The sequence below is a fragment of the Pseudorasbora parva genome, chromosome 2, assembly GCF_024679245.1.
Source record: "Pseudorasbora parva isolate DD20220531a chromosome 2, ASM2467924v1, whole genome shotgun sequence".
Classification (NCBI taxonomy): Eukaryota; Metazoa; Chordata; class Actinopteri; order Cypriniformes; family Gobionidae; genus Pseudorasbora; species Pseudorasbora parva.
The window spans coordinates 62,681,048-62,706,570 of NC_090173.1; the positions used below are offsets into that span (position 1 = coordinate 62,681,048).

At 48.0% G+C, this 25,523-nt stretch overlaps 50 non-coding genes across 50 annotated transcripts; 18 read left to right on the top strand and 32 right to left on the bottom strand.

The window, feature by feature from the left end:
• Positions 1–249: 249 nt before the first annotated feature.
• trnag-ucc (transfer RNA glycine (anticodon UCC)) lies at positions 250–321 on the top strand. The gene has a single exon. It is a non-coding gene; the product is annotated as a tRNA-Gly (tRNA).
• A 110-nt stretch (positions 322–431) lies between these two features.
• Positions 432–503, bottom strand: trnad-guc (transfer RNA aspartic acid (anticodon GUC)). The gene has a single exon. It is a non-coding gene; the product is annotated as a tRNA-Asp (tRNA).
• Positions 504–848: 345 nt separating this feature from the next.
• Positions 849–920, top strand: trnag-ucc (transfer RNA glycine (anticodon UCC)). The gene has a single exon. It is a non-coding gene; the product is annotated as a tRNA-Gly (tRNA).
• Positions 921–1,029: 109 nt separating this feature from the next.
• Positions 1,030–1,101, bottom strand: trnad-guc (transfer RNA aspartic acid (anticodon GUC)). Its single transcript has one exon. It is a non-coding gene; the product is annotated as a tRNA-Asp (tRNA).
• A 344-nt stretch (positions 1,102–1,445) lies between these two features.
• On the top strand, positions 1,446–1,517 carry trnag-ucc (transfer RNA glycine (anticodon UCC)). The gene has a single exon. It is a non-coding gene; the product is annotated as a tRNA-Gly (tRNA).
• Positions 1,518–2,235: 718 nt separating this feature from the next.
• trnad-guc (transfer RNA aspartic acid (anticodon GUC)) lies at positions 2,236–2,307 on the bottom strand. Its single transcript has one exon. It is a non-coding gene; the product is annotated as a tRNA-Asp (tRNA).
• A 345-nt stretch (positions 2,308–2,652) lies between these two features.
• trnag-ucc (transfer RNA glycine (anticodon UCC)) lies at positions 2,653–2,724 on the top strand. The gene has a single exon. It is a non-coding gene; the product is annotated as a tRNA-Gly (tRNA).
• A 109-nt stretch (positions 2,725–2,833) lies between these two features.
• trnad-guc (transfer RNA aspartic acid (anticodon GUC)) lies at positions 2,834–2,905 on the bottom strand. The gene has a single exon. It is a non-coding gene; the product is annotated as a tRNA-Asp (tRNA).
• A 527-nt stretch (positions 2,906–3,432) lies between these two features.
• Positions 3,433–3,504, bottom strand: trnad-guc (transfer RNA aspartic acid (anticodon GUC)). The gene has a single exon. It is a non-coding gene; the product is annotated as a tRNA-Asp (tRNA).
• Positions 3,505–3,849: 345 nt separating this feature from the next.
• Positions 3,850–3,921, top strand: trnag-ucc (transfer RNA glycine (anticodon UCC)). Its single transcript has one exon. It is a non-coding gene; the product is annotated as a tRNA-Gly (tRNA).
• Positions 3,922–4,030: 109 nt separating this feature from the next.
• trnad-guc (transfer RNA aspartic acid (anticodon GUC)) lies at positions 4,031–4,102 on the bottom strand. Its single transcript has one exon. It is a non-coding gene; the product is annotated as a tRNA-Asp (tRNA).
• A 527-nt stretch (positions 4,103–4,629) lies between these two features.
• trnad-guc (transfer RNA aspartic acid (anticodon GUC)) lies at positions 4,630–4,701 on the bottom strand. The gene has a single exon. It is a non-coding gene; the product is annotated as a tRNA-Asp (tRNA).
• Positions 4,702–5,644: 943 nt separating this feature from the next.
• On the top strand, positions 5,645–5,716 carry trnag-ucc (transfer RNA glycine (anticodon UCC)). Its single transcript has one exon. It is a non-coding gene; the product is annotated as a tRNA-Gly (tRNA).
• A 109-nt stretch (positions 5,717–5,825) lies between these two features.
• Positions 5,826–5,897, bottom strand: trnad-guc (transfer RNA aspartic acid (anticodon GUC)). Its single transcript has one exon. It is a non-coding gene; the product is annotated as a tRNA-Asp (tRNA).
• Positions 5,898–6,242: 345 nt separating this feature from the next.
• On the top strand, positions 6,243–6,314 carry trnag-ucc (transfer RNA glycine (anticodon UCC)). The gene has a single exon. It is a non-coding gene; the product is annotated as a tRNA-Gly (tRNA).
• Positions 6,315–7,031: 717 nt separating this feature from the next.
• On the bottom strand, positions 7,032–7,103 carry trnad-guc (transfer RNA aspartic acid (anticodon GUC)). Its single transcript has one exon. It is a non-coding gene; the product is annotated as a tRNA-Asp (tRNA).
• Positions 7,104–7,448: 345 nt separating this feature from the next.
• On the top strand, positions 7,449–7,520 carry trnag-ucc (transfer RNA glycine (anticodon UCC)). Its single transcript has one exon. It is a non-coding gene; the product is annotated as a tRNA-Gly (tRNA).
• Positions 7,521–7,629: 109 nt separating this feature from the next.
• Positions 7,630–7,701, bottom strand: trnad-guc (transfer RNA aspartic acid (anticodon GUC)). Its single transcript has one exon. It is a non-coding gene; the product is annotated as a tRNA-Asp (tRNA).
• A 526-nt stretch (positions 7,702–8,227) lies between these two features.
• Positions 8,228–8,299, bottom strand: trnad-guc (transfer RNA aspartic acid (anticodon GUC)). Its single transcript has one exon. It is a non-coding gene; the product is annotated as a tRNA-Asp (tRNA).
• Positions 8,300–8,836: 537 nt separating this feature from the next.
• trnad-guc (transfer RNA aspartic acid (anticodon GUC)) lies at positions 8,837–8,908 on the bottom strand. Its single transcript has one exon. It is a non-coding gene; the product is annotated as a tRNA-Asp (tRNA).
• Positions 8,909–9,252: 344 nt separating this feature from the next.
• Positions 9,253–9,324, top strand: trnag-ucc (transfer RNA glycine (anticodon UCC)). The gene has a single exon. It is a non-coding gene; the product is annotated as a tRNA-Gly (tRNA).
• Positions 9,325–9,433: 109 nt separating this feature from the next.
• trnad-guc (transfer RNA aspartic acid (anticodon GUC)) lies at positions 9,434–9,505 on the bottom strand. The gene has a single exon. It is a non-coding gene; the product is annotated as a tRNA-Asp (tRNA).
• Positions 9,506–9,850: 345 nt separating this feature from the next.
• trnag-ucc (transfer RNA glycine (anticodon UCC)) lies at positions 9,851–9,922 on the top strand. Its single transcript has one exon. It is a non-coding gene; the product is annotated as a tRNA-Gly (tRNA).
• Positions 9,923–10,639: 717 nt separating this feature from the next.
• On the bottom strand, positions 10,640–10,711 carry trnad-guc (transfer RNA aspartic acid (anticodon GUC)). The gene has a single exon. It is a non-coding gene; the product is annotated as a tRNA-Asp (tRNA).
• Positions 10,712–11,056: 345 nt separating this feature from the next.
• Positions 11,057–11,128, top strand: trnag-ucc (transfer RNA glycine (anticodon UCC)). The gene has a single exon. It is a non-coding gene; the product is annotated as a tRNA-Gly (tRNA).
• Positions 11,129–11,835: 707 nt separating this feature from the next.
• On the bottom strand, positions 11,836–11,907 carry trnad-guc (transfer RNA aspartic acid (anticodon GUC)). The gene has a single exon. It is a non-coding gene; the product is annotated as a tRNA-Asp (tRNA).
• Positions 11,908–12,444: 537 nt separating this feature from the next.
• On the bottom strand, positions 12,445–12,516 carry trnad-guc (transfer RNA aspartic acid (anticodon GUC)). The gene has a single exon. It is a non-coding gene; the product is annotated as a tRNA-Asp (tRNA).
• A 526-nt stretch (positions 12,517–13,042) lies between these two features.
• trnad-guc (transfer RNA aspartic acid (anticodon GUC)) lies at positions 13,043–13,114 on the bottom strand. Its single transcript has one exon. It is a non-coding gene; the product is annotated as a tRNA-Asp (tRNA).
• A 345-nt stretch (positions 13,115–13,459) lies between these two features.
• On the top strand, positions 13,460–13,531 carry trnag-ucc (transfer RNA glycine (anticodon UCC)). Its single transcript has one exon. It is a non-coding gene; the product is annotated as a tRNA-Gly (tRNA).
• A 109-nt stretch (positions 13,532–13,640) lies between these two features.
• On the bottom strand, positions 13,641–13,712 carry trnad-guc (transfer RNA aspartic acid (anticodon GUC)). Its single transcript has one exon. It is a non-coding gene; the product is annotated as a tRNA-Asp (tRNA).
• A 1,542-nt stretch (positions 13,713–15,254) lies between these two features.
• Positions 15,255–15,326, top strand: trnag-ucc (transfer RNA glycine (anticodon UCC)). The gene has a single exon. It is a non-coding gene; the product is annotated as a tRNA-Gly (tRNA).
• Positions 15,327–16,034: 708 nt separating this feature from the next.
• On the bottom strand, positions 16,035–16,106 carry trnad-guc (transfer RNA aspartic acid (anticodon GUC)). The gene has a single exon. It is a non-coding gene; the product is annotated as a tRNA-Asp (tRNA).
• A 527-nt stretch (positions 16,107–16,633) lies between these two features.
• Positions 16,634–16,705, bottom strand: trnad-guc (transfer RNA aspartic acid (anticodon GUC)). Its single transcript has one exon. It is a non-coding gene; the product is annotated as a tRNA-Asp (tRNA).
• A 345-nt stretch (positions 16,706–17,050) lies between these two features.
• On the top strand, positions 17,051–17,122 carry trnag-ucc (transfer RNA glycine (anticodon UCC)). The gene has a single exon. It is a non-coding gene; the product is annotated as a tRNA-Gly (tRNA).
• A 109-nt stretch (positions 17,123–17,231) lies between these two features.
• Positions 17,232–17,303, bottom strand: trnad-guc (transfer RNA aspartic acid (anticodon GUC)). The gene has a single exon. It is a non-coding gene; the product is annotated as a tRNA-Asp (tRNA).
• Positions 17,304–17,829: 526 nt separating this feature from the next.
• On the bottom strand, positions 17,830–17,901 carry trnad-guc (transfer RNA aspartic acid (anticodon GUC)). The gene has a single exon. It is a non-coding gene; the product is annotated as a tRNA-Asp (tRNA).
• A 526-nt stretch (positions 17,902–18,427) lies between these two features.
• On the bottom strand, positions 18,428–18,499 carry trnad-guc (transfer RNA aspartic acid (anticodon GUC)). The gene has a single exon. It is a non-coding gene; the product is annotated as a tRNA-Asp (tRNA).
• Positions 18,500–19,330: 831 nt separating this feature from the next.
• trnad-guc (transfer RNA aspartic acid (anticodon GUC)) lies at positions 19,331–19,402 on the bottom strand. Its single transcript has one exon. It is a non-coding gene; the product is annotated as a tRNA-Asp (tRNA).
• Positions 19,403–19,747: 345 nt separating this feature from the next.
• On the top strand, positions 19,748–19,819 carry trnag-ucc (transfer RNA glycine (anticodon UCC)). The gene has a single exon. It is a non-coding gene; the product is annotated as a tRNA-Gly (tRNA).
• A 109-nt stretch (positions 19,820–19,928) lies between these two features.
• Positions 19,929–20,000, bottom strand: trnad-guc (transfer RNA aspartic acid (anticodon GUC)). Its single transcript has one exon. It is a non-coding gene; the product is annotated as a tRNA-Asp (tRNA).
• A 527-nt stretch (positions 20,001–20,527) lies between these two features.
• trnad-guc (transfer RNA aspartic acid (anticodon GUC)) lies at positions 20,528–20,599 on the bottom strand. Its single transcript has one exon. It is a non-coding gene; the product is annotated as a tRNA-Asp (tRNA).
• Positions 20,600–20,944: 345 nt separating this feature from the next.
• Positions 20,945–21,016, top strand: trnag-ucc (transfer RNA glycine (anticodon UCC)). The gene has a single exon. It is a non-coding gene; the product is annotated as a tRNA-Gly (tRNA).
• A 109-nt stretch (positions 21,017–21,125) lies between these two features.
• On the bottom strand, positions 21,126–21,197 carry trnad-guc (transfer RNA aspartic acid (anticodon GUC)). Its single transcript has one exon. It is a non-coding gene; the product is annotated as a tRNA-Asp (tRNA).
• A 527-nt stretch (positions 21,198–21,724) lies between these two features.
• trnad-guc (transfer RNA aspartic acid (anticodon GUC)) lies at positions 21,725–21,796 on the bottom strand. Its single transcript has one exon. It is a non-coding gene; the product is annotated as a tRNA-Asp (tRNA).
• A 943-nt stretch (positions 21,797–22,739) lies between these two features.
• On the top strand, positions 22,740–22,811 carry trnag-ucc (transfer RNA glycine (anticodon UCC)). Its single transcript has one exon. It is a non-coding gene; the product is annotated as a tRNA-Gly (tRNA).
• Positions 22,812–22,920: 109 nt separating this feature from the next.
• trnad-guc (transfer RNA aspartic acid (anticodon GUC)) lies at positions 22,921–22,992 on the bottom strand. Its single transcript has one exon. It is a non-coding gene; the product is annotated as a tRNA-Asp (tRNA).
• A 345-nt stretch (positions 22,993–23,337) lies between these two features.
• Positions 23,338–23,409, top strand: trnag-ucc (transfer RNA glycine (anticodon UCC)). Its single transcript has one exon. It is a non-coding gene; the product is annotated as a tRNA-Gly (tRNA).
• A 717-nt stretch (positions 23,410–24,126) lies between these two features.
• Positions 24,127–24,198, bottom strand: trnad-guc (transfer RNA aspartic acid (anticodon GUC)). The gene has a single exon. It is a non-coding gene; the product is annotated as a tRNA-Asp (tRNA).
• Positions 24,199–24,724: 526 nt separating this feature from the next.
• trnad-guc (transfer RNA aspartic acid (anticodon GUC)) lies at positions 24,725–24,796 on the bottom strand. Its single transcript has one exon. It is a non-coding gene; the product is annotated as a tRNA-Asp (tRNA).
• Positions 24,797–25,333: 537 nt separating this feature from the next.
• On the bottom strand, positions 25,334–25,405 carry trnad-guc (transfer RNA aspartic acid (anticodon GUC)). The gene has a single exon. It is a non-coding gene; the product is annotated as a tRNA-Asp (tRNA).
• Positions 25,406–25,523: the final 118 nt, after the last annotated feature.

The following is a 25,523-nucleotide window of genomic DNA, read 5'->3' on the forward strand; positions in this document are numbered from 1 at the left end:
TCAAAGAAGCCAACAGAACATCTATTATATAAATAAATATGAAGTGTCTGTATAAATTGTGGAATGTCACTGAATTAGAGAGCTTCTTTTTCAATGAAGAGATTGGTAGGTAGAGTCCATAGGTTAATGCATTTTTTTCAGTTGCGAGTCCAAACAGACAGAGTTTCAGTTCCTCTGCACACAGTCGCTGAAAATGTGTTGGGAGCATTGACCGCCTAAGGTGGCGTTCAGCAAACAAGCAAAATGCCTGCGTTGGTGGTATAGTGGTGAGCATAGCTGCCTTCCAAGCAGTTGACCCGGGTTCGATTCCCGGCCAACGCAATTCTTTTGCTCAAAACTGTCTCCCGGGGCCCCTGGCCAGCTCTTTGTGTCACTTGTAAATGGAGCAATAACTTTTGAATGGGTCTTTGGGCAGCAGTAAAGGACTAGACCTCCCCGTCGGGGAATCGAACCCCGGTCTTCCGCGTGACAGGCGGAGATACTGTCCACTATACTAACGAGGAGTTGCAGAAGGCTGGCGTCGCACCCGATCAGCGCAACTGCTGCTCGCCGCAAACATCCTTCCCATTTGCAGGTACGGCTTCATGAGTCATATCGCTTCAAAGAAGCCAACAGAACATCTATTATATAAATAAATATGAAGTGTCTGTATAAATTGTGGAATGTCACTGAATTAGAGAGCTTGTTTTTCAATGAAGAGATTGGTAGGTAGAGTCCATAGGTTAATGCATTTTTTTCAGTTGCTAGTCCAAACAGACAGAGTTTCAGTTCCTCTGCACACAGTCGCTGAAAATGTGTTGGGAGCATTGACCGCCTAAGGTGGCGTTCAGCAAACATGCAAAATGCCTGCGTTGGTGGTATAGTGGTGAGCATAGCTGCCTTCCAAGCAGTTGACCCGGGTTCGATTCCCGGCCAACGCAATTCTTTTGCTCAAAAATGTCTCCCGGGACCCTGGCCAGCTCTTTGTGTCACTTGTAGCTGGAGCAATAACTTTTGAATGGGTCTTTGGGCAGCAGTAAAGAATTAGACCTCCCCGTCGGGGAATCGAACCCCGGTCTTCCGCGTGACAGGCGGAGATACTGTCCACTATACTAACGAGGAGTTGCGGAAGGAGGCGTCGCACCCGATCAGCGCAACTGCTGCTCGTCGCAAACAGGCTTCCCATTTGCAGGTACGGCCTCATGAGTCATATCGCTTCAAAGAAGCCAACAGAACATCTATTATATAAATAAATATGAAGTGTCTGTATAAATTGTGGAATGTCACTGAATTAGAGAGCTTGTTTTTCAATGAAGAGATTGGTAGGTAGAGTCCATAGGTTAATGCATTTTTTTCAGTTGCGAGTCCAAACAGACAGAGTTTCAGTTCCTCTGCACACAGTCGCTGAAAATGTATTGGGAGCATTGACCGCCTAAGGTGGCGTTCAGCAAACAAGCAAAATGCCTGCGTTGGTGGTATAGTGGTGAGCATAGCTGCCTTCCAAGCAGTTGACCCGGGTTCGATTCCCGGCCAACGCAATTCTTTTGCTCAAAAATGTCTCCCGGGGCCCTGGCCAACTCTTTGTGTCACTTGTAGCTGGAGCAATAACTTTTGAATGGGTCTTTGGGCAGCAGTAAAGAATTAGACCTCCCCTTCGGGGAATCGAACCCCGGTCTTCCGCATGACAGGCGGAGATACTGTCCACTATACTAACCAGGAGTTGCAGAAGGCTGGCGTCGCACCCGATCAGCGCAACTGCTGCTCGCCGCAAACAGGCTTCCCATTTGCAGGTACGGCCTCATGAGTCATATCGCTTCACAGAAGCAAAGAGAAGCCAACAGAACATGTAATATATAATTAAATATAAAGTGTCTGTATAAATTGAGGAATATCACTGAATTAGAGAGCTTGTTTTTCAATGAAGAGATTGGTAGGTCAGGTCCATAGGTTAATGCATTTTTTTCAGTTGCTGGTCCAAACAGACAGAGTTTCAGTTCCTCTGCACACAGTCACTGATAATGTGTTGGGAGCATTGACCGCGTAAGGTGGCGTTCAGCAAACAAGCAAAATGCCTGCGTTGGTGGTATAGTGGTGAGCATAGCTGCCTTCCAAGCAGTTGACCCGGGTTTGATTCCCGGCCAACACAATTCTTTTGCTCAAAATTGTCGCCCGGGGCCCCTGGCCAGCTCTTTGTGTCACTTGTAAATGGAGCAATAACTTTTGAATGGGTCTTTGGGCAGCAGTAAAGGACTAGACCTCCCCGTCGGGGAATCGAACCCCGGTCTTCCGCGTGACAGGCGGAGATACTGTCCACTATACTAACGAGGAGTTGCAGAAGGCTGGCGTCGCACCCGATCAGCGCAACTGCTGCTCGCCGCAAACATCCTTCCCATTTGCAGGTACGACCTCATGAGTCATATCGCTTCAAAGAAGCCAACAGAACATCTATTATATAAATAAATATGAAGTGTCTGTATAAATTGTGGAATGTCACTGAATTAGAGAGCTTGTTTTTCAATGAAGAGATTGGTAGGTAGAGTCCATAGGTTAATGCATTTTTTTCAGTTGCGAGTCCAAACAGACAGAGTTTCAGTTCCTCTGGACACAGTCGCTGAAAATGTGTTGGGAGCATTGACCGCCTAAGGTGGCGTTCAGCAAACAAGCAAAATGCCTGCGTTGGTGGTATAGTGGTGAGCATAGCTGCCTTCCAAGCAGTTGACCCGGGTTCGATTCCCGGCCAACGCAATTCTTTTGCTCAAAAATGTCTCCCGGGACCCTGGCCAGCTCTTTGTGTCACTTGTAGCTGGAGCAATAACTTTTGAATGGGTCTTTGGGCAGCAGTAAAGAATTAGACCTCCCCGTCGGGGAATCGAACCCCGGTCTTCCGCGTGACAGGCGGAGATACTGTCCACTATACTAACGAGGAGTTGCGGAAGGAGGCATCGCACCTGATCAGCGCAACTGCTGCTCGTCGCAAACAGGCTTCCCATTTGCAGGTACGGCCTCATGAGTCATATCGCTTCAAAGAAGCCAACAGAACATCTATTATATAAATAAATATGAAGTGTCTGTATAAATTGTGGAATGTCACTGAATTAGAGAGCTTGTTTTTCAATGAAGAGATTGGTAGGTAGAGTCCATAGGTTAATGCATTTTTTTTCAGTTGCGAGTCCAAACAGACAGAGTTTCAGTTCCTCTGCACACAGTCGCTGATAATGTGTTGGGAGCATTGACCGCCTAAGGTGGCGTTCAGCAAACAAGCAAAATGCCTGCGTTGCTGGTATAGTGGTGAGCATAGCTGCCTTCCAAGCAGTTGACCCGGGTTTGATTCCCGGCCAACACAATTCTTTTGCTCAAAATTGTCGCCCGGGGCCCCTGGCCAGCTCTTTGTGTCACTTGTAAATGGAGCAATAACTTTTGAATGGGTCTTTGGGCAGCAGTAAAGGACTAGACCTCCCCGTCGGGGAATCGAACCCCGGTCTTCCGCGTGACAGGCGGAGATACTGTCCACTATACTAACGAGGAGTTGCAGAAGGCTGGCGTCGCACCCGATCAGCGCAACTGCTGCTCGCCGCAAACATCCTTCCCATTTGCAGGTACGACCTCATGAGTCATATCGCTTCAAAGAAGCCAACAGAACATCTATTATATAAATAAATATGAAGTGTCTGTATAAATTGTGGAATGTCACTGAATTAGAGAGCTTGTTTTTCAATGAAGAGATTGGTAGGTAGAGTCCATAGGTTAATGCATTTTTTTCAGTTGCGAGTCCAAACAGACAGAGTTTCAGTTCCTCTGGACACAGTCGCTGAAAATGTGTTGGGAGCATTGACCGCCTAAGGTGGCGTTCAGCAAACAAGCAAAATGCCTGCGTTGGTGGTATAGTGGTGAGCATAGCTGCCTTCCAAGCAGTTGACCCGGGTTCGATTCCCGGCCAACGCAATTCTTTTGCTCAAAAATGTCTCCCGGGACCCTGGCCAGCTCTTTGTGTCACTTGTAGCTGGAGCAATAACTTTTGAATGGGTCTTTGGGCAGCAGTAAAGAATTAGACCTCCCCGTCGGGGAATCGAACCCCGGTCTTCCGCGTGACAGGCGGAGATACTGTCCACTATACTAACGAGGAGTTGCGGAAGGAGGCGTCGCACCCGATCAGCGCAACTGCTGCTCGTCGCAAACAGGCTTCCCATTTGCAAGTACGGCCTCATGAGTCATATCGCTTCAAAGAAGCCAACAGAACATCTATTATATAAATAAATATGAAGTGTCTGTATAAATTGTGGAATGTCACTGAATTAGAGAGCTTGTTTTTCAATGAAGAGATTGGTAGGTAGAGTCCATAGGTTAATGCATTTTTTTTCAGTTGCGAGTCCAAACAGACAGAGTTTCAGTTCCTCTGCACACAGTCGCTGATAATGTGTTGGGAGCATTGACCGCCTAAGGTGGCGTTCAGCAAACAAGCAAAATGCCTGCGTTGGTGGTATAGTGGTGAGCATAGCTGCCTTCCAAGCAGTTGACCCGGGTTTGATTCCCGGCCAACACAATTCTTTTGCTCAAAACTGTCGCCCGGGGCCCCTGGCCAGCTCTTTGTGTCACTTGTAAATGGAGCAATAACTTTTGAATGGGTCTTTGGGCAGCAGTAAAGGACTAGACCTCCCCGTCGGGGAATCGAACCCCGGTCTTCCGCGTGACAGGCGGAGATACTGTCCACTATACTAACGAGGAGTTGCAGAAGGCTGGCGTCGCACCCGATCAGCGCAACTGCTGCTCGCCGCAAACATCCTTCCCATTTGCAGGTACGGCCTCATGAGTCATATCGCTTCAAAGAAGCCAACAGAACATCTATTATATAAATAAATATGAAGTGTCTGTATAAATTGTGGAATGTCACTGAATTAGAGAGCTTGTTTTTCAATGAAGAGATTGGTAGGTAGAGTCCATAGGTTAATGCATTTTTTTCAGTTGCGAGTCCAAACAGACAGAGTTTCAGTTCCTCTGGACACAGTCGCTGAAAATGTGTTGGGAGCATTGACCGCCTAAGGTGGCGTTCAGCAAACAAGCAAAATGCCTGCGTTGGTGGTATAGTGGTGAGCATAGCTGCCTTCCAAGCAGTTGACCCGGGTTCGATTCCCCGGCCAACGCAATTCTTTTGCTCAAAAATGTCTCCCGGGACCCTGGCCAGCTCTTTGTGTCACTTGTAGCTGGAGCAATAACTTTTGAATGGGTCTTTGGGCAGCAGTAAAGAATTAGACCTCCCCGTCGGGGAATCGAACCCCGGTCTTCCACATGACAGGCGGAGATACTGTCCACTATACTAACGAGGAGTTGCGGAAGGAGGCGTCGCACCCGATCAGCGCAACTGCTGCTCGTCGCAAACAGGCTTCCCATTTGCAGGTACGGCCTCATGAGTCATATCGCTTCAAAGAAGCCAACAGAACATCTATTATATAAATAAATATGAAGTGTCTGTATAAATTGTGGAATGTCACTGAATTAGTGAGCTTGTTTTTCAATGAAGAGATTGGTAGGTAGAGTCCATAGGTTAATGCATTTTTTTCAGTTGCGAGTCCAAACAGACAGAGTTTCAGTTCCTCTGCACACAGTCGCTGATAATGTGTTGGGAGCATTGACCGCCTAAGGTGGCGTTCAGCAAACAAGCAAAATGCCTGCGTTGGTGGTATAGTGGTGAGCATAGCTGCCTTCCAAGCAGTTGACCCGGGTTCGATTCCCGGCCAACGCAATTCTTTTGCTCAAAACTGTCTCCCGGGGCCCTGGCCAACTCTTTGTGTCACTTGTAGCTGGAGCAATAACTTTTGAATGGGTCTTTGGGCAGCAGTAAAGAATTAGACCTCCCCGTCGGGGAATCGAACCCCGGTCTTCCGCGTGACAGGCGGAGATACTGTCCACTATACTAACGAGGAGTTACGGAAGGCTGGCGTCGCACCCGATCAGCGCAACTGCTGCTCGTCGCAAACAGGCTTCCCATTTGCAGGTACGGCCTCATGAGTCATATCGCTTCAAAGAAGCCAACAGAACATCTATTATATAAATAAATATGAAGTGTCTGTATAAATTGTGGAATGTCACTGAATTAGAGAGCTTGTTTTTCAATGAAGAGATTGGTAGGTAGAGTCCATAGGTTAATGCATTTTTTTCAGTTGCGAGTCCAAACAGACAGAGTTTCAGTTCCTCTGCACACAGTCGCTGAAAATGTATTGGGAGCATTGACCGCCTAAGGTGGCGTTCAGCAAACAAGCAAAATGCCTGCGTTGGTGGTATAGTGGTGAGCATAGCTGCCTTCCAAGCAGTTGACCCGGGTTCGATTCCCGGCCAACGCAATTCTTTTGCTCAAAAATGTCTCCCGGGGCCCTGGCCAACTCTTTGTGTCACTTGTAGCTGGAGCAATAACTTTTGAATGGGTCTTTGGGCAGCAGTAAAGAATTAGACCTCCCCTTCGGGGAATCGAACCCCGGTCTTCCGCATGACAGGCGGAGATACTGTCCACTATACTAACCAGGAGTTGCAGAAGGCTGGCGTCGCACCCGATCAGCGCAACTGCTGCTCGCCGCAAACAGGCTTCCCATTTGCAGGTACGGCCTCATGAGTCATATCGCTTCACAGAAGCAAAGAGAAGCCAACAGAACATGTAATATATAATTAAATATAAAGTGTCTGTATAAATTGAGGAATATCACTGAATTAGAGAGCTTGTTTTTCAATGAAGAGATTGGTAGGTCAGGTCCATAGGTTAATGCATTTTTTTCAGTTGCTGGTCCAAACAGACAGAGTTTCAGTTCCTCTGCACACAGTCACTGATAATGTGTTGGGAGCATTGACCGCGTAAGGTGGCGTTCAGCAAACAAGCAAAATGCCTGCGTTGGTGGTATAGTGGTGAGCATAGCTGCTTTCCAAGCAGTTGACCCGGGTTCGATTCCCGGCCAACGCAATTCTTTTGCTCAAAAATGTCTCCCGGGACCCTGGCCAGCTCTTTGTGTCACTTGTAGCTGGAGCAATAACTTTTGAATGGGTCTTTGGGCAGCAGTAAAGAATTAGACCTCCCCGTCGGGGAATCGAACCCCGGTCTTCCGCGTGACAGGCGGAGATACTGTCCACTATACTAACGAGGAGTTGCAGAAGGCTGGCGTCGCACCCGATCAGCGCAACTGCTGCTCGCCGCAAACATCCTTCCCATTTGCAGGTACGGCCTCATGAGTCATATCGCTTCAAAGAAGCCAACAGAACATCTATTATATAAATAAATATGAAGTGTCTGTATAAATTGTGGAATGTCACTGAATTAGAGAGCTTGTTTTTCAATGAAGAGATTGGTAGGTAGAGTCCATAGGTTAATGCATTTTTTTCAGTTGCGAGTCCAAACAGACAGAGTTTCAGTTCCTCTGCACACAGTCGCTGAAAATGTGTTGGGAGCATTGACCGCCTAAGGTGGCGTTCAGAAAACAAGCAAAATGCCTGCGTTGGTGGTATAGTGGTGAGCATAGCTGCCTTCCAAGCAGTTGACCCGGGTTCGATTCCCGGCCAACGCAATTCTTTTGCTCAAAAATGTCTCCCGGGACCCCTGCCAACTCTTTGTGTCACTTGTAGCTGGAGCAATAACTTTTGAATGGGTCTTTGGGCAGCAGTAAAGGACTAGACCTCCCCGTCGGGGAATCGAACCCCGGTCTTCCGCGTGACAGGCGGAGATACTGTCCACTATACTAACGAGGAGTTGCAGAAGGCTGGCGTCGCACCTGATCAGCGCAATTGCTGCTCGTCGCAAACATCCTTCCCATTTGCAGGTACGACCTCATGAGTCATATCGCTTCAAAGAAGCCAACAGAACATCTATTATATAAATAAATATGAAGTGTCTGTATAAATTGTGGAATGTCACTGAATTAGAGAGCTTGTTTTTCAATGAAGAGATTGATAGGTAGAGTCCATAGGTTAATGCATTTTTTTCAGTTGCGAGTCCAAACAGACAGAGTTTCAGTTCCTCTGCACACAGTCGCTGAAAATGTGTTGGGAGCATTGACCGCCTAAGGTGGCGTTCAGCAAACAAGCAAAATGCCTGCGTCGGTGGTATAGTGGTGAGCATAGCTGCCTTCCAAGCAGTTGACCCGGGTTCGATTCCCGGCCAACGCAATTCTTTTGCTCAAAAATGTCTCCCGGGGCCCTGGCCAACTCTTTGTGTAACTTGTAGCTGGAGCAATAACTTTTGAATGGGTCTTTGGGCAGCAGTAAAGAATTAGACCTCCCCGTCGGGGAATCGAACCCCGGTCTTCCGCGTGACAGGCGGAGATACTGTCCACTATACTAACGAGGAGTTACGGAAGGCTGGCGTCGCACCCGATCAGCGCAACTGCTGCTCGCCGCAAACAGGCTTCCCATTTGCAGGTACGGCCTCATGAGTCATATCGCTTCACAGAAGCAAAGAGAAGCCAACAGAACATGTAATATATAATTAAATATAAAGTGTCTATATAAATTGAGGAATGTCACTGAATTAGAGAGCTTGTTTTTCAATGAAGAGATTGGTAGGTAGAGTCCATAGGTTAATGCATTTTTTTCAGTTGCGAGTCCAAACAGACAGAGTTTCAGTTCCTCTGCACACAGTCACTGATAATGTGTTGGGAGCATTGACCGCGTAAGGTGGCGTTGAGCAAACAAGCAAAATGCCTGCGTTGGTGGTATAGTGGTGAGCATAGCTGCCTTCCAAGAAGTTGACCCGGGTTCGATTCCCGACCAACGCAATTCTTTTGCTCAAAACTGTCGCCCGGGGCCCCTGGCCAGCTCTTTGTGTCACTTGTAAATGGAGCAATAACTTTTGAATGGGTCTTTGGGCAGCAGTAAAGGACTAGACCTCCCCGTCGGGGAATCGAACCCCGGTCTTCCGCGTGACAGGCGGAGATACTGTCCACTATACTAACGAGGAGTTGCGGAAGGAGGCGTCGCACCCGATCAGCGCAACTGCTGCTCGTCGCAAACAGGCTTCCCATTTGCAGGTACGGCCTCATGAGTCATATCGCTTCAAAGAAGCCAACAGAACATCTATTATATAAATAAATATGAAGTGTCTGTATAAATTGTGGAATGTCACTGAATTAGTGAGCTTGTTTTTCAATGAAGAGATTGGTAGGTAGAGTCCATAGGTTAATGCATTTTTTTCAGTTGCGAGTCCAAACAGACAGAGTTTCAGTTCCTCTGCACACAGTCGCTGATAATGTGTTGGGAGCATTGACCGCCTAAGGTGGCGTTCAGCAAACAAGCAAAATGCCTGCGTTGGTGGTATAGTGGTGAGCATAGCTGCCTTCCAAGCAGTTGACCCGGGTTCGATTCCCGGCCAACGCAATTCTTTTGCTCAAAACTGTCTCCCGGGGCCCTGGCCAACTCTTTGTGTCACTTGTAGCTGGAGCAATAACTTTTGAATGGGTCTTTGGGCAGCAGTAAAGAATTAGACCTCCCCGTCGGGGAATCGAACCCCGGTCTTCCGCGTGACAGGCGGAGATACTGTCCACTATACTAACGAGGAGTTACGGAAGGCTGGCGTCGCACCCGATCAGCGCAACTGCTGCTCGTCGCAAACAGGCTTCCCATTTGCAGGTACGGCCTCATGAGTCATATCGCTTCAAAGAAGCCAACAGAACATCTATTATATATATAAATATGAAGTGTCTGTATAAATTGTGGAATGTCACTGAATTAGAGAGCTTGTTTTTCAATGAAGAGATTGGTAGGTAGAGTCCATAGGTTAATGCATTTTTTTCAGTTGCGAGTCCAAACAGACAGAGTTTCAGTTCCTCTGCACACAGTCGCTGAAAATGTATTGGGAGCATTGACCGCCTAAGGTGGCGTTCAGCAAACAAGCAAAATGCCTGCGTTGGTGGTATAGTGGTGAGCATAGCTGCCTTCCAAGCAGTTGACCCGGGTTCGATTCCCGGCCAACGCAATTCTTTTGCTCAAAAATGTCTCCCGGGGCCCTGGCCAACTCTTTGTGTCACTTGTAGCTGGAGCAATAACTTTTGAATGGGTCTTTGGGCAGCAGTAAAGAATTAGACCTCCCCTTCGGGGAATCGAACCCCGGTCTTCCGCATGACAGGCGGAGATACTGTCCACTATACTAACCAGGAGTTGCAGAAGGCTGGCGTCGCACCCGATCAGCGCAACTGCTGCTCGCCGCAAACAGGCTTCCCATTTGCAGGTACGGCCTCATGAGTCATATCGCTTCACAGAAGCAAAGAGAAGCCAACAGAACATGTAATATATAATTAAATATAAAGTGTCTGTATAAATTGAGGAATATCACTGAATTAGAGAGCTTGTTTTTCAATGAAGAGATTGGTAGGTCAGGTCCATAGGTTAATGCATTTTTTTCAGTTGCTGGTCCAAACAGACAGAGTTTCAGTTCCTCTGCACACAGTCACTGATAATGTGTTGGGAGCATTGACCGCGTAAGGTGGCGTTCAGCAAACAAGCAAAATGCCTGCGTTGGTGGTATAGTGGTGAGCATAGCTGCTTTCCAAGCAGTTGACCCGGGTTCGATTCCCGGCCAACGCAATTCTTTTGCTCAAAAATGTCTCCCGGGACCCTGGCCAGCTCTTTGTGTCACTTGTAGCTGGAGCAATAACTTTTGAATGGGTCTTTGGGCAGCAGTAAAGAATTAGACCTCCCCGTCGGGGAATCGAACCCCGGTCTTCCGCGTGACAGGCGGAGATACTGTCCACTATACTAACGAGGAGTTGCAGAAGGCTGGCGTCGCACCCGATCAGCGCAACTGCTGCTCGCCGCAAACATCCTTCCCATTTGCAGGTACGGCCTCATGAGTCATATCGCTTCAAAGAAGCCAACAGAACATCTATTATATAAATAAATATGAAGTGTCTGTATAAATTGTGGAATGTCACTGAATTAGAGAGCTTGTTTTTCAATGAAGAGATTGGTAGGTAGAGTCCATAGGTTAATGCATTTTTTTCAGTTGCGAGTCCAAACAGACAGAGTTTCAGTTCCTCTGCACACAGTCGCTGAAAATGTGTTGGGAGCATTGACCGCCTAAGGTGGCGTTCAGAAAACAAGCAAAATGCCTGCGTTGGTGGTATAGTGGTGAGCATAGCTGCCTTCCAAGCAGTTGACCCGGGTTCGATTCCCGGCCAACGCAATTCTTTTGCTCAAAAATGTCTCCCGGGACCCTGGCCAACTCTTTGTGTCACTTGTAGCTGGAGCAATAACTTTTGAATGGGTCTTTGGGCAGCAGTAAAGGACTAGACCTCCCCGTCGGGGAATCGAACCCTGGTCTTACGCGTGACAGGCGGAGATACTGTCCACTATACTAACGAGGAGTTGCAGAAGGCTGGCGTCGCACCTGATCAGCGCAATTGCTGCTCGTCGCAAACATCCTTCCCATTTGCAGGTACGACCTCATGAGTCATATCGCTTCAAAGAAGCCAACAGAACATCTATTATATAAATAAATATGAAGTGTCTGTATAAATTGTGGAATGTCACTGAATTAGAGAGCTTGTTTTTCAATGAAGAGATTGATAGGTAGAGTCCATAGGTTAATGCATTTTTTTCAGTTGCGAGTCCAAACAGACAGAGTTTCAGTTCCTCTGCACACAGTCGCTGAAAATGTGTTGGGAGCATTGACCGCCTAAGGTGGCGTTCAGCAAACAAGCAAAATGCCTGCGTCGGTGGTATAGTGGTGAGCATAGCTGCCTTCCAAGCAGTTGACCCGGGTTCGATTCCCGGCCAACGCAATTCTTTTGCTCAAAAATGTCTCCCGGGGCCCTGGCCAACTCTTTGTGTAACTTGTAGCTGGAGCAATAACTTTTGAATGGGTCTTTGGGCAGCAGTAAAGAATTAGACCTCCCCGTCGGGGAATCGAACCCCGGTCTTCCGCGTGACAGGCGGAGATACTGTCCACTATACTAACGAGGAGTTGCGGAAGGCTGGCGTCGCACCCGATCAGCGCAACTGCTGCTCGCCGCAAACAGGCTTCCCATTTGCAGGTACGGCCTCATGAGTCATATCGCTTCACAGAAGCAAAGAGAAGCCAACAGAACATGTAATATATAATTAAATATAAAGTGTCTATATAAATTGAGGAATGTCACTGAATTAGAGAGCTTGTTTTTCAATGAAGAGATTGGTAGGTAGAGTCCATAGGTTAATGCATTTTTTTCAGTTGCGAGTCCAAACAGACAGAGTTTCAGTTCCTCTGCACACAGTCACTGATAATGTGTTGGGAGCATTGACCGCGTAAGGTGGCGTTGAGCAAACAAGCAAAATGCCTGCGTTGGTGGTATAGTGGTGAGCATAGCTGCCTTCCAAGAAGTTGACCCGGGTTCGATTCCCGACCAACGCAATTCTTTTGCTCAAAACTGTCGCCCGGGGCCCCTGGCCAGCTCTTTGTGTCACTTGTAAATGGAGCAATAACTTTTGAATGGGTCTTTGGGCAGCAGTAAAGGACTAGACCTCCCCGTCGGGGAATCGAACCCCGGTCTTCCGCGTGACAGGCGGAGATACTGTCCACTATACTAACGAGGAGTTGCAGAAGGCTGGCCTCGCACCCGATCAGCGCAACTGCTGCTCGCCGCAAACAGGCTTCCCATTTGCAGGTACGGCCTCATGAGTCATATCGCTTCAAAGAAGCCAACAGAACATCTATTATATAAATAAATATGAAGTGTCTGTATAAATTGTGGAATGTCACTGAATTAGAGAGCTTGTTTTTCAATGAAGAGATTGGTAGGTAGAGTCCATAGGTTAATGCATTTTTTTCAGTTGCGAGTCCAAACAGACAGAGTTTCAGTTCCTCTGCACACAGTCACTGATAATGTGTTGGGAGCATTGGCCGCGTAAGGTGGCGTTCAGCAAACAAGCAAAATGCCTGCGTTGGTGGTATAGTGGTGAGCATAGCTGCCTTCCAAGAAGTTGACCCGGGTTCGATTCCGACCAACGCAATTCTTTTGCTCAAAACTGTCGCCCGGGGCCCCTGGCCAGCTCTTTGTGTCACTTGTAAATGGAGCAATAACTTTTGAATGGGTCTTTGGGCAGCAGTAAAGGACTAGACCTCCCCGTCGGGGAATCGAACCCCGGTCTTCCGCGTGACAGGCGGAGATACTGTCCACTATACTAACGAGGAGTTGCAGAAGGCTGGCGTCGCACCCGATCAGCGCAACTGCTGCTCGCCGCAAGCATCCTTCCCATTTGCAGGTACGGCCTCATGAGTCATATCGCTTCAAAGAAGCCAACAGAACATCTATTATATAAATAAATATGAAGTGTCTGTATAAATTGTGGAATGTCACTGAATTAGAGAGCTTGTTTTTCAATGAAGAGATTGGTAGGTAGAGTCCATAGGTTAATGCATTTTTTTCAGTTGCGAGTCCAAACAGACAGAGTTTCAGTTCCTCTGCACACAGTCGCTGAAAATGTGTTGGGAGCATTGACCGCCTAAGGTGGCGTTCAGCAAACAAGCAAAATGCCTGCGTTGGTGGTATAGTGGTAAGCATAGCTGCCTTCCAAGCAGTTGACCCGGGTTCGATTCCCGGCCAACGCAATTCTTTTGCTCAAAAATGTCTCCCGGGGCCCTGGCCAACTCTTTGTGTCACTTGTAGCTGGAGCAATAACTTTTGAATGGGTCTTTGGGCAGCAGTAAAGAGTTAGACCTCCCCGTCGGGGAATCGAACCCCGGTCTTCCGCGTGACAGGCGGAGATACTGTCCACTATACTAACGAGGAGTTGCGGAAGGAGGCGTCGCACCCGATCAGCGCAACTGCTGCTCGCCGCAAACAGGCTTCCCATTTGCAGGTACGGCCTCATGAGTCATATCGCTTCAAAGAAGCCAACAGAACATCTATTATATAAATAAATATGAAGTGTCTGTATAAATTGTGGAATGTCACTGAATTAGAGAGCTTGTTTTTCAATGAAGAGATTGGTAGGTAGAGTCCATAGGTTAATGCATTTTTTTCAGTTGCGAGTCCAAACAGACAGAGTTTCAGTTCCTCTGCACACAGTCACTGATAATGTGTTGGGAGCATTGACCGCGTAAGGTGGCGTTCAGCAAACAAGCAAAATGCCTGCGTTGGTGGTATAGTGGTGAGCATAGCTGCCTTCCAAGCAGTTGCCCCGGGTTCGATTCCTGGCCAACGCAATTCTTTTGCTCAAAACTGTCTCCCGGGGCCCCTGGCCAGCTCTTTGTGTCACTTGTAAATGGAGCAATAACTTTTGAATGGGTCTTTGGGCAGCAGTAAAGGACTAGACCTCCCCGTCGGGGAATCGAACCCCGGTCTTACGCGTGACAGGCGGAGATACTGTCCACTATACTAACGAGGAGTTGCAGAAGGCTGGCGTCGCACCCGATCAGCGCAACTGCTGCTCGCCGCAAACATCCTTCCCATTTGCAGGTACGGCCTCATGAGTCATATCGCTTCAAAGAAGCCAACAGAACATCTATTATATAAATAAATATGAAGTGTCTGTATAAATTGTGGAATGTCACTGAATTAGAGAGCTTGTTTTTCAATGAAGAGATTGGTAGGTAGAGTCCATAGGTTAATGCATTTTTTTCAGTTGCGAGTCCAAACAGACAGAGTTTCAGTTCCTCTGCACACAGTCGCTGAAAATGTGTTGGGAGCATTGACCGCCTAAGGTGGCGTTCAGCAAACAAGCAAAATGCCTGCATTGGTGGTATAGTGGTGAGCATAGCTGCCTTCCAAGCAGTTGACCCGGGTTCGATTCTCGGCCAACGCAATTCTTTTGCTCAAAACTGTCTCCCGGGGCCCCTGGCCAGCTCTTTGTGTCACTTGTAAATGGAGCAATAACTTTTGAATGGGTCTTTGGGCAGCAGTAAAGGACTAGACCTCCCCGTCGGGGAATCGAACCCCGGTCTTACGCGTGACAGGCGGAGATACTGTCCACTATACTAACGAGGAGTTGCAGAAGGCTGGCGTCGCACCCGATCAGCGCAACTGCTGCTCGCCGCAAACATCCTTCCCATTTGCAGGTACGGCCTCATGAGTCATATCGCTTCAAAGAAGCCAACAGAACATCTATTATATAAATAAATATGATGTGTCTGTATAAATTGTGGAATGTCACTGAATTAGAGAGCTTGTTTTTCAATGAAGAGATTGGTAGGTAGAGTCCATAGGTTAATGCATTTTTTTCAGTTGCGAGTCCAAACAGACAGAGTTTCAGTTCCTCTGCACACAGTCGCTGAAAATGTGTTGGGAGCATTGACCGCGTAAGGTGGCGTTCAGCAAACAAGCAAAATGCCTGCGTTGGTGGTATAGTGGTGAGCATAGCTGCCTTCCAAGCAGTTGACCCGGGTTCGATTCCCGGCCAACGCAATTCTTTTGCTCAAAAATGTCTCCCGGGACCCTGGCCAGCTCTTTGTGTCACTTGTAGCTGGAGCAATAACTTTTGAATGGGTCTTTGGGCAGCAGCAAAAAGAATTAGACCTCCCCGTCGGGGAATCGAACCCCGGTCTTCCACGTGACAGGCGGAGATACTGTCCACTATACTAACGAGGAGTTGCGGAAGGAGGCATCGCACCCGATCAGCGCAACTGCTGCTCGCCGCAAACAGGCTTCCCATTTGCAGGTACGGCCTCATGAGTCATATCGCTTCAAAGAAGCCAACAGAACATCTATTATATAAATAAATATGAAGTGTCTGTATAAATTGTGGAATGTCACTGAATTAGAGAGCTTGTTTTTCAATGAAGAGATTGGTAGGTAGAGTCCATAGGTTAATGCATTTTTTTCAGTTGCGAGTCCAAACAGACAGAGTTTCAGTTCCTCTGCACACAGTCGCTGAAAATGTGTTGGGAGCATTGACCGCCTAAGGTGGCGTTCAGAAAAGAAGCAAAATGCCTGCGTTGGTGGTATAGTGGTGAGCATAGCTGCCTTCCAAGCAGTTGACCCGGGTTCGATTCCCTGCCAACGCAATTCTTTTGCTCAAAAATGTCTCCCGGGACCCTGGCCAACTCTTTGTGTCACTTGTAGCTGGAGCAATAACTTTTGAATGGGTCTTTGGGCAGCAGTAAAGAATTAGACCTCCCCGTCGGGGAATCGAACCCCGGTCTTCCGCGTGACAGGCGGAGATACTGTCCACTATACTAACGAGGAGTTGCGGAAGGCTGGCGTCGCACCCGATCAGCGCAACTGCTGCTCGCCGCAAACAGGCTTCCCATTTGCAGGTACGGCCTCATGAGTCATATCGCTTCAAAGAAGCCAACAGAACATCTATTATATAAATAAATATGAAGTGTCTGTATAAATTGTGGAATGTCACTGAATTAGAGAGCTTGTTTTTCAATGAAGAGATTGGTAGGTAGAGTCCATAGGTTAATGCATTTTTTTCAGTTGCGAGTCCAAACAGACAGAGTTTCAGTTCCTCTGCACACAGTCACTGATAATGTGTTGGGAGCATTGACCGCGTAAGGTGGCGTTCAGCAAACAAGCAAAATGCCTGCGTTGGTGGTATAGTGGTGAGCATAGCTGCCTTCCAAGAAGTTGACCCGGGTTCGATTCCCGACCAACGCAATTCTTTTGCTCAAAACTGTCACCCGGGGCCCCTGGCCAGCTCTTTGTGTCACTTGTAAATGGAGCAATAACTTTTGAATGGGTCTTTGGGCAGCAGTAAAGGACTAGACCTCCCCGTCGGGGAATCGAACCCCGGTCTTCCGCGTGACAGGCGGAGATACTGTCCACTATACTAACGAGGAGTTGCAGAAGGCTGGCGTCGCACCCGATCAGCGCAACTGCTGCTCGCTGTAAACAGGCTTCCCATTTGCAGGTACGGCCTCATGAGTCATATCGCTTCAAAGAAGCCAACAGAACATCTATTATATAAATAAATATGAAGTGTCTGTATAAATTGTGGAATGTCACTGAATTAGAGAGCTTGTTTTTCAATGAAGAGATTGGTAGGTAGAGTCCATAGGTTAATGCATTTTTTTCAGTTGCGAGTCCAAACAGACAGAGTTTCAGTTCCTCTGCACACAGTCACTGATAATGTGTTGGGAGCATTGGCCGCGTAAGGTGGCGTTCAGCAAACAAGCAAAATGCCTGCGTTGGTGGTATAGTGGTGAGCATAGCTGCCTTCCAAGCAGTTGACCCGGGTTCGATTCCCGGCCAACGCAATTCTTTTGCTCAAAAATGTCTCCCGGGACCCTGGCCAGCTCTTTGTGTCACTTGTAGCTGGAGCAATAACTTTTGAATGGGTCTTTGGGCAGCAGTAAAGAATTAGACCTCCCCGTCGGGGAATCGAACCCCGGTCTTCCGCGTGACAGGCGGAGATACTGTCCACTATACTAACGAGGAGTTGCGGAAGGAGGCGTCGCACCCGATCAGCGCAACTGCTGCTCGTCGCAAACAGGCTTCCCATTTGCAGGTACGGCCTCATGAGTCATATCGCTTCAAAGAAGCCAACAGAACATCTATTATATAAATAAATATGAAGTGTCTGTATAAATTGTGGAATGTCACTGAATTAGAGAGCTTGTTTTTCAATGAAGAGATTTGTAGGTCAGGTCCATAGGTTAATGCATTTTTTTCAGTTGCTGGTCCAAACAGACAGAGTTTCAGTTCCTCTGCACACAGTCACTGATAATGTGTTGGGAGCATTGACCGCGTAAGGTGGCGTTCAGCAAACAAGCAAAATGCCTGCGTTGGTGGTATAGTGGTGAGCATAGCTGCCTTCCAAGCAGATGACCCGGGTTCGATTCCCGACCAACGCAATTCTTTTGCTCAAAACTGTCGCCCGGGGCCCCTGGCCAGCTCTTTGTGTCACTTGTAAATGGAGCAATAACTTTTGAATGGGTCTTTGGGCAGAAGTAAAGGACTAGACCTCCCCGTCGGGGAATCGAACCCCGGTCTTCCGCGTGACAGGCGGAGATACTGTCCACTATACTAACGAGGAGTTGCAGAAGGCTGGCGTCGCACCCGATCAGCGCAACTGCTGCTCGCCGCAAACAGGCTTCCCATTTGCAGGTACGGCCTCATGAGTCATATCGCTTCAAAGAAGCCAACAGAACATCTATTATATAAATAAATATGAAGTGTCTGTATAAATTGTGGAATGTCACTGAATTAGAGAGCTTGTTTTTCAATGAAGAGATTGGTAGGTAGAGTCCATAGGTTAATGCATTTTTTTCAGTTGCGAGTCCAAACAGACAGAGTTTCAGTTCCTCTGCACACAGTCACTGATAATGTGTTGGGAGCATTGGCCGCGTAAGGTGGCGTTCAGCAAACAAGCAAAATGCCTGCGTTGGTGGTATAGTGGTGAGCATAGCTGCCTTCCAAGAAGTTGACCCGGGTTCGATTCCGACCAACGCAATTCTTTTGCTCAAAACTGTCGCCCGGGGCCCCTGGCCAGCTCTTTGTGTCACTTGTAAATGGAGCAATAACTTTTGAATGGGTCTTTGGGCAGCAGTAAAGGACTAGACCTCCCCGTCGGGGAATCGAACCCCGGTCTTCCGCGTGACAGGCGGAGATACTGTCCACTATACTAACGAGGAGTTGCAGAAGGCTGGCGTCGCACCCGATCAGCGCAACTGCTGCTCGCCGCAAACATCCTTCCGGCATCCTTGAGCATAGCTGCCTTCCAAGCAGTTGACCCGGGTTCGATTCCCGGCCAACGCAATTCTTTTGCTCAAAAATGTCTCCCGGGACCCTGGCCAGCTCTTTGTGTCACTTGTAGCTGGAGCAATAACTTTTGAATGGGTCTTTGGGCAGCAGTAAAGAATTAGACCTCCCTGTCGGGGAATCGAACCCCGGTCTTCCACGTGACAGGCGGAGATACTGTCCACTATACTAACGAGGAGTTGCGGAAGGAGGCGTCGCACCCGATCAGCGCAACTGCTGCTCGTCGCAAACAGGCTTCCCATTTGCAGGTACGGCCTCATGAGTCATATCGCTTCAAAGAAGCCAACAGAACATCTATTATATAAATAAATATGAAGTGTCTGTATAAATTGTGGAATGTCACTGAATTAGAGAGCTTGTTTTTCAATGAAGAGATTGGTAGGTAGAGTCCATAGGTTAATGCATTTTTTTCAGTTGCGAGTCCAAACAGACAGAGTTTCAGTTCCTCTGCACACAGTCGCTGATAATGTGTTGGGAGCATTGACCGCCTAAGGTGGCGTTCAGCAAACAAGCAAAATGCCTGCGTTGGTGGTATAGTGGTGAGCATAGCTGCCTTCCAAGCAGTTGACCCGGGTTTGATTCCCGGCCAACACAATTCTTTTGCTCAAAATTGTCGCCCGGGGCCCCTGGCCAGCTCTTTGTGTCACTTGTAAATGGAGCAATAACTTTTGAATGGGTCTTTGGGCAGCAGTAAAGGACTAGACCTCCCCGTCGGGGAATCGAACCCCGGTCTTCCGCGTGACAGGCGGAGATACTGTCCACTATACTAACGAGGAGTTGCAGAAGGCTGGCGTCGCACCCGATCAGCGCAACTGCTGCTCGCCGCAAACATCCTTCCCATTTGCAGGTACGACCTCATGAGTCATATCGCTTCAAAGAAGCCAACAGAACATCTATTATATAAATAAATATGAAGTGTCTGTATAAATTGTGGAATGTCACTGAATTAGAGAGCTTGTTTTTCAATGAAGAGATTGGTAGGTAGAGTCCATAGGTTAATGCATTTTTTTCAGTTGCGAGTCCAAACAGACAGAGTTTCAGTTCCTCTGGACACAGTCGCTGAAAATGTGTTGGGAGCATTGACCGCCTAACGTGGCGTTCAGCAAACAAGCAAAATGCCTGCGTTGGTGGTATAGTGGTGAGCATAGCTGCCTTCCAAGCAGTTGACCCGGGTTCGATTCCCGGCCAACGCAATTCTTTTGCTCAAAAATGTCTCCCGGGACCCTGGCCAGCTCTTTGTGTCACTTGTAGCTGGAGCAATAACTTTTGAATGGGTCTTTGGGCAGCAGTAAAGAATTAGACCTCCCCGTCGGGGAATCGAACCCCGGTCTTCCGCGTGACAGGCGGAGATACTGTCCACTATACTAACGAGGAGTTGCGGAAGGAGGCATCGCACCTGATCAGCGCAACTGCTGCTCGTCGCAAACAGGCTTCCCATTTGCAGGTACGGCCTCATGAGTCATATCGCTTCAAAGAAGCCAACAGAACATCTATTATATAAATAAATATGAAGTGTCTGTATAAATTGTGGAATGTCACTGAATTAGAGAGCTTGTTTTTTAATGAAGAGATTGGTAGGTAGAGTCCATAGGTTAATGCATTTTTTTTCAGTTGCGAGTCCAAACAGACAGAGTTTCAGTTCCTCTGCACACAGTCGCTGATAATGTGTTGGGAGCATTGACCGCCTAAGGTGGCGTTCAGCAAACAAGCAAAATGCCTGCGTTGCTGGTATAGTGGTGAGCATAGCTGCCTTCCAAGCAGTTGACCCGGGTTTGATTCCCGGCCAACACAATTCTTTTGCTCAAAATTGTCGCCCGGGGCCCCTGGCCAGCTCTTTGTGTCACTTGTAAATGGAGCAATAACTTTTGAATGGGTCTTTGGGCAGCAGTAAAGGACTAGACCTCCCCGTCGGGGAATCGAACCCCGGTCTTCCGCGTGACAGGCGGAGATACTGTCCACTATACTAACGAGGAGTTGCAGAAGGCTGGCGTCGCACCCGATCAGCGCAACTGCTGCTCGCCGCAAACATCCTTCCCATTTGCAGGTACGACCTCATGAGTCATATCGCTTCAAAGAAGCCAACAGAACATCTATTATATAAATAAATATGAAGTGTCTGTATAAATTGTGGAATGTCACTGAATTAGAGAGCTTGTTTTTCAATGAAGAGATTGGTAGGTAGAGTCCATAGGTTAATGCATTTTTTTCAGTTGCGAGTCCAAACAGACAGAGTTTCAGTTCCTCTGGACACAGTCGCTGAAAATGTGTTGGGAGCATTGACCGCCTAAGGTGGCGTTCAGCAAACAAGCAAAATGCCTGCGTTGGTGGTATAGTGGTGAGCATAGCTGCCTTCCAAGCAGTTGACCCGGGTTCGATTCCCGGCCAACGCAATTCTTTTGCTCAAAAATGTCTCCCGGGACCCTGGCCAGCTCTTTGTGTCACTTGTAGCTGGAGCAATAACTTTTGAATGGGTCTTTGGGCAGCAGTAAAGAATTAGACCTCCCCGTCGGGGAATCGAACCCCGGTCTTCCGCGTGACAGGCGGAGATACTGTCCACTATACTAACGAGGAGTTGCGGAAGGAGGCGTCGCACCCGATCAGCGCAACTGCTGCTCGTCGCAAACAGGCTTCCCATTTGCAGGTACGGCCTCATGAGTCATATCGCTTCAAAGAAGCCAACAGAACATCTATTATATAAATAAATATGAAGTGTCTGTATAAATTGTGGAATGTCACTGAATTAGAGAGCTTGTTTTTCAATGAAGAGATTGGTAGGTAGAGTCCATAGGTTAATGCATTTTTTTTCAGTTGCGAGTCCAAACAGACAGAGTTTCAGTTCCTCTGCACACAGTCGCTGATAATGTGTTGGGAGCATTGACCGCCTAAGGTGGCGTTCAGCAAACAAGCAAAATGCCTGCGTTGGTGGTATAGTGGTGAGCATAGCTGCCTTCCAAGCAGTTGACCCGGGTTTGATTCCCGGCCAACACAATTCTTTTGCTCAAAACTGTCGCCCGGGGCCCCTGGCCAGCTCTTTGTGTCACTTGTAAATGGAGCAATAACTTTTGAATGGGTCTTTGGGCAGCAGTAAAGGACTAGACCTCCCCGTCGGGGAATCGAACCCCGGTCTTCCGCGTGACAGGCGGAGATACTGTCCACTATACTAACGAGGAGTTGCAGAAGGCTGGCGTCGCACCCGATCAGCGCAACTGCTGCTCGCCGCAAACATCCTTCCCATTTGCAGGTACGGCCTCATGAGTCATATCGCTTCAAAGAAGCCAACAGAACATCTATTATATAAATAAATATGAAGTGTCTGTATAAATTGTGGAATGTCACTGAATTAGAGAGCTTGTTTTTCAATGAAGAGATTGGTAGGTAGAGTCCATAGGTTAATGCATTTTTTTCAGTTGCGAGTCCAAACAGACAGAGTTTCAGTTCCTCTGGACACAGTCGCTGAAAATGTGTTGGGAGCATTGACCGCCTAAGGTGGCGTTCAGCAAACAAGCAAAATGCCTGCGTTGGTGGTATAGTGGTGAGCATAGCTGCCTTCCAAGCAGTTGACCCGGGTTCGATTCCCCGGCCAACGCAATTCTTTTGCTCAAAAATGTCTCCCGGGACCCTGGCCAGCTCTTTGTGTCACTTGTAGCTGGAGCAATAACTTTTGAATGGGTCTTTGGGCAGCAGTAAAGAATTAGACCTCCCCGTCGGGGAATCGAACCCCGGTCTTCCACATGACAGGCGGAGATACTGTCCACTATACTAACGAGGAGTTGCGGAAGGAGGCGTCGCACCCGATCAGCGCAACTGCTGCTCGTCGCAAACAGGCTTCCCATTTGCAGGTACGGCCTCATGAGTCATATCGCTTCAAAGAAGCCAACAGAACATCTATTATATAAATAAATATGAAGTGTCTGTATAAATTGTGGAATGTCACTGAATTAGTGAGCTTGTTTTTCAATGAAGAGATTGGTAGGTAGAGTCCATAGGTTAATGCATTTTTTTCAGTTGCGAGTCCAAACAGACAGAGTTTCAGTTCCTCTGCACACAGTCGCTGATAATGTGTTGGGAGCATTGACCGCCTAAGGTGGCGTTCAGCAAACAAGCAAAATGCCTGCGTTGGTGGTATAGTGGTGAGCATAGCTGCCTTCCAAGCAGTTGACCCGGGTTCGATTCCCGGCCAACGCAATTCTTTTGCTCAAAACTGTCTCCCGGGGCCCTGGCCAACTCTTTGTGTCACTTGTAGCTGGAGCAATAACTTTTGAATGGGTCTTTGGGCAGCAGTAAAGAATTAGACCTCCCCGTCGGGGAATCGAACCCCGGTCTTCCGCGTGACAGGCGGAGATACTGTCCACTATACTAACGAGGAGTTACGGAAGGCTGGCGTCGCACCCGATCAGCGCAACTGCTGCTCGTCGCAAACAGGCTTCCCATTTGCAGGTACGGCCTCATGAGTCATATCGCTTCAAAGAAGCCAACAGAACATCTATTATATAAATAAATATGAAGTGTCTGTATAAATTGTGGAATGTCACTGAATTAGAGAGCTTGTTTTTCAATGAAGAGATTGGTAGGTAGAGTCCATAGGTTAATGCATTTTTTTCAGTTGCGAGTCCAAACAGACAGAGTTTCAGTTCCTCTGCACACAGTCGCTGAAAATGTATTGGGAGCATTGACCGCCTAAGGTGGCGTTCAGCAAACAAGCAAAATGCCTGCGTTGGTGGTATAGTGGTGAGCATAGCTGCCTTCCAAGCAGTTGACCCGGGTTCGATTCCCGGCCAACGCAATTCTTTTGCTCAAAAATGTCTCCCGGGGCCCTGGCCAACTCTTTGTGTCACTTGTAGCTGGAGCAATAACTTTTGAATGGGTCTTTGGGCAGCAGTAAAGAATTAGACCTCCCCTTCGGGGAATCGAACCCCGGTCTTCCGCATGACAGGCGGAGATACTGTCCACTATACTAACCAGGAGTTGCAGAAGGCTGGCGTCGCACCCGATCAGCGCAACTGCTGCTCGCCGCAAACAGGCTTCCCATTTGCAGGTACGGCCTCATGAGTCATATCGCTTCACAGAAGCAAAGAGAAGCCAACAGAACATGTAATATATAATTAAATATAAAGTGTCTGTATAAATTGAGGAATATCACTGAATTAGAGAGCTTGTTTTTCAATGAAGAGATTGGTAGGTCAGGTCCATAGGTTAATGCATTTTTTTCAGTTGCTGGTCCAAACAGACAGAGTTTCAGTTCCTCTGCACACAGTCACTGATAATGTGTTGGGAGCATTGACCGCGTAAGGTGGCGTTCAGCAAACAAGCAAAATGCCTGCGTTGGTGGTATAGTGGTGAGCATAGCTGCTTTCCAAGCAGTTGACCCGGGTTCGATTCCCGGCCAACGCAATTCTTTTGCTCAAAAATGTCTCCCGGGACCCTGGCCAGCTCTTTGTGTCACTTGTAGCTGGAGCAATAACTTTTGAATGGGTCTTTGGGCAGCAGTAAAGAATTAGACCTCCCCGTCGGGGAATCGAACCCCGGTCTTCCGCGTGACAGGCGGAGATACTGTCCACTATACTAACGAGGAGTTGCAGAAGGCTGGCGTCGCACCCGATCAGCGCAACTGCTGCTCGCCGCAAACATCCTTCCCATTTGCAGGTACGGCCTCATGAGTCATATCGCTTCAAAGAAGCCAACAGAACATCTATTATATAAATAAATATGAAGTGTCTGTATAAATTGTGGAATGTCACTGAATTAGAGAGCTTGTTTTTCAATGAAGAGATTGGTAGGTAGAGTCCATAGGTTAATGCATTTTTTTCAGTTGCGAGTCCAAACAGACAGAGTTTCAGTTCCTCTGCACACAGTCGCTGAAAATGTGTTGGGAGCATTGACCGCCTAAGGTGGCGTTCAGAAAACAAGCAAAATGCCTGCGTTGGTGGTATAGTGGTGAGCATAGCTGCCTTCCAAGCAGTTGACCCGGGTTCGATTCCCAGCCAACGCAATTCTTTTGCTCAAAAATGTCTCCCGGGACCCTGGCCAACTCTTTGTGTCACTTGTAGCTGGAGCAATAACTTTTGAATGGGTCTTTGGGCAGCAGTAAAGGACTAGACCTCCCCGTCGGGGAATCGAACCCCGGTCTTCCGCGTGACAGGCGGAGATACTGTCCACTATACTAACGAGGAGTTACGGAAGGCTGGCGTCGCACCCGATCAGCGCAACTGCTGCTCGCCGCAAACAGGCTTCCCATTTGCAGGTACGGCCTCATGAGTCATATCGCTTCACAGAAGCAAAGAGAAGCCAACAGAACATGTAATATATAATTAAATATAAAGTGTCTATATAAATTGAGGAATGTCACTGAATTAGAGAGCTTGTTTTTCAATGAAGAGATTGGTAGGTAGAGTCCATAGGTTAATGCATTTTTTTCAGTTGCGAGTCCAAACAGACAGAGTTTCAGTTCCTCTGCACACAGTCACTGATAATGTGTTGGGAGCATTGACCGCGTAAGGTGGCGTTGAGCAAACAAGCAAAATGCCTGCGTTGGTGGTATAGTGGTGAGCATAGCTGCCTTCCAAGAAGTTGACCCGGGTTCGATTCCCGACCAACGCAATTCTTTTGCTCAAAACTGTCGCCCGGGGCCCCTGGCCAGCTCTTTGTGTCACTTGTAAATGGAGCAATAACTTTTGAATGGGTCTTTGGGCAGCAGTAAAGGACTAGACCTCCCCGTCGGGGAATCGAACCCCGGTCTTCCGCGTGACAGGCGGAGATACTGTCCACTATACTAACGAGGAGTTGCAGAAGGCTGGCCTCGCACCCGATCAGCGCAACTGCTGCTCGCCGCAAACAGGCTTCCCATTTGCAGGTACGGCCTCATGGGTCATATCGCTTCAAAGAAGCCAACAGAACATC